Source organism: Pteropus alecto, unplaced genomic scaffold (genome assembly GCF_000325575.1).
Source record: "Pteropus alecto unplaced genomic scaffold, ASM32557v1 scaffold98, whole genome shotgun sequence".
NCBI classification, from domain to species: Eukaryota; Metazoa; Chordata; class Mammalia; order Chiroptera; family Pteropodidae; genus Pteropus; species Pteropus alecto.
The window spans coordinates 3,088,472-3,091,257 of record NW_006443570.1 but is presented as its reverse complement, the minus strand read 5'-3'; the positions used below and the strand labels follow the sequence as shown (position 1 = coordinate 3,091,257).

The window sequence follows — 2,786 nt, the reverse complement described above, 5'->3', positions numbered from 1 at the left end:
CGGGGCGGGGCGGGCCGAGTGAGCGGAAATAATTTTCTGTTTGGTCCTCTCTGCCCCAGTCCCTTAGCCGCGGGACGCGCGAGACGGGCGAGGAAGCCGGAGGCGGGAAGCGGGAGCGGGAACGTGCTGCCCTGGCATCCTTAGAGGAGTGGAGACGGGGCGAGCAAGGATTGAGAGCCTACTGTGTGTCTTAGCGTTTTACAAAAGGATTTTCGTTAAATCTTTCCTATAGCTCTGGCCAGAGAGAGTTAACGCCCCTTTTAAGAGAGACAAGCTGAGCCTCTGATAAGTGAAGACAGTCGCTGAAAACTGCACACCCAGGATCAGCGTGACACCCCAAATCAGCGCTAAGTTATGCCAAGGAGACCATGATAAACTTGAACCACTTGTTGGCCTAGTCCCGCTTTTGATCGTGTGTGTGGCGAGGTGGGGGTGGGGGGAATAAGCACATAGTAGGTGATCAAAAAAATACTAGAAGATGGAGAATGAGTTTGACAGCTCAGCCCTGGGAATATTCACCGCGAATCCAGCTTAGCTCGCGGGCCACCGGGTTTCTCGGGTCCTTGGAAAGGAACTTTCTTAGTGGGCGAGTGCACATCCCCGTTCAACACAGGCATTCGTCCAACAAGTGGCGGAGGAGCTCCAGCCCTAGCGAAGGACAGACAGAGTTAAAATCTCCGCTCTGCCTTTTTCCAGCTGTGACTTTGGGCAACTCATTTCCTCCACTGGAACCTCAGTTGCTCTATCTATAAAATGGGGATATTAACACCCATCCCAAAGGGTTGTGGGAGGATTAAACAAAACAATGTTTCTAAATACACTTGCTAAATGCAAAAATATCGTAGCGCGTTCATCCCACAGGTTTCCGGCAGTGGACCCGCACCGGGTGAAGACCCAAGACAAAGACTTCTCGGTCCGAGTCACCAGGTCGCCCAGCCCTAGACGCAGGGACCATTGGGCCTTCGAGTAACCCTCGTCCCGCGAAACCCGAAACTGCGACCACCTTGGCCGCAGTCATTCCGAAAGCAAATATTCAAATATTGCGAAACTGGCGCATGGCTAGGGCTGACATTTTTTGCGTTTTTCTTTAAGTTTTATTCTTGTCAGTAAAAGTAATTCGTTAGACATTCCTAAGCAAGACTTCTAGTCTGTGTCGTGTTGAACTTTTCGTATGAACGAAGTTCACAAAGCGGACTACGATACCCGCGCGTGGCAATCCTCGCAGGGATCCTAACCTTCGGAGCCGCCCCCGACAATCCCCTGGCTCTTGGATCCCTCCTCAACACACGGAAGCGGCAGACAGGCCTTTCCCCGGCCCCGGTCGTTTAGATAGAGCCTCTTCATCCTGGCAGCCCTCCGAGATTCTCGAGTCCCTGCAGAAGCAAGGGGAGGTAGGGGCTACAGCCCAGAACTCAGCTTCTCAAATCTCCCCAAACTCCAGCCTTGCCGGGATTAAGGGAGTAAATCCCTGACGCCACGGACCAGGTCAAGGACAAGTTCTCCCCCGCCCTACTCCCCCGTCTTGGGCGAGGATTCAACCCCCTTCCCGGATGAAAGGTACTAAATAGACGCAAAGGGAGGGGTGGCGACGGGCCCGGGCCCCTTGATGTTCCGGTTGAACAGGTGCTGGTGAAAAGGAGGCGGTCCCGGCGGAAGAGTCAGCCAGGGGGGCAGTGCGACGAAGAGGGGGCAGCCTCCTCCACCCTCAGTCCCCTGCGGGTCTTCTCCTTTCCTCTCCGTCTGCCCCTCCCCCGCAGGAAGCGTTCCCGGCCGCGAGGTCTTTGAAGTGTAGCTGATGCCCCCAAGGCTGCCTTTTCCCCTCCACCACCCCACCTCCTGCTGAGGGAGTGTGACCTTTAGTCCCTGCGGGCGTCCACCCCTTTTTAGGAAGTAACGGGGAGGGGGGGAGGCGGGGGGCGGGTTTCGTACCCCTTGCCCACACTGGTCTTGGAGAATAAAGCCTTCGGGCTGACATCCTCACTTCTTTCCAGACCCAATTTCAGGGACTTTAATCCTTTGGATTGCTGTGTGTGTTTATGTTGTGTATTTGTGTGCGTGCCTAGAGGTCAAGTGTAACTTGTTTGTGAGCACTTCCGTAGTCGTGGGTCTCTAAATAGTGTAGGTCTCTAAGCTCGCCTGTGGACCTGGGGTTTGTGTCTCCCTGAGAGGTGCAGGTGGTGTGGCTGGATGTGGCTAGGAGTGAGTTTGTGTGACTGGGCGCCTCGGTGTGCCTGTAAGTTATGAGTCTCTGTGCGTGCGTGTGTATGTATGTTGTGTGCGTCTGTGAACTGGACCGGAAGCTCCCCGAGGGCAGGAATACCTGTTTTGTTCATTGCTCTATCCAGCAGCTGCACATAGTAAGCATTCAATAAATACTTGTTGAATAAACAAATGTCTGCGTGTGAGTAACCACCCTCCAGAAGGGCCTCCGAGGAACAAGCCCACAAGCGGCCATCTAAAGAGACCCCCGGACACCGAGGGCGAGAGACCCACGTTGCTCCTGCCCTTTCTAGGACCCTTTCCCCTACTCCCCACTTCCAAGTTTCCTGTCCAATAATAACACCCAAGACGAAGACCTGGGCGGAGGGGCTGGAGATTCGGAGACCCGGGGCCAAGACAGAAGGGTAGGCAGAGGGAGAGCTCGGGAGCGCCCACCGCGAACCACAGAAAGAAAAAGAGAGAAAATCAGCGCCGAGAACGAGCGAGGGAAAAGCTCCCTACCAAGCCAGGCTTTGTTCCCTGAACCTAAGACTTTACCCGGCGGCGGGCGCCCGGGAGCGGAGGAA

The 2,786-nt window shown here is 55.0% G+C and overlaps 1 long non-coding RNA gene across 1 annotated transcript in view; it reads right to left on the bottom strand.

Annotated features, from left to right (window-relative positions):
- Positions 1 to 1,049: 1,049 nt before the first annotated feature.
- The window catches only part of LOC107196599, a 2,800-nt gene continuing 1,063 nt past the window's right edge, over positions 1,050 to 2,786 (bottom strand). The window contains exon 2 of the long non-coding RNA XR_001518049.1: positions 1,050 to 1,373. This is a non-coding gene — a long non-coding RNA (uncharacterized LOC107196599). The remainder of the gene's footprint in view (positions 1,374 to 2,786) is intronic.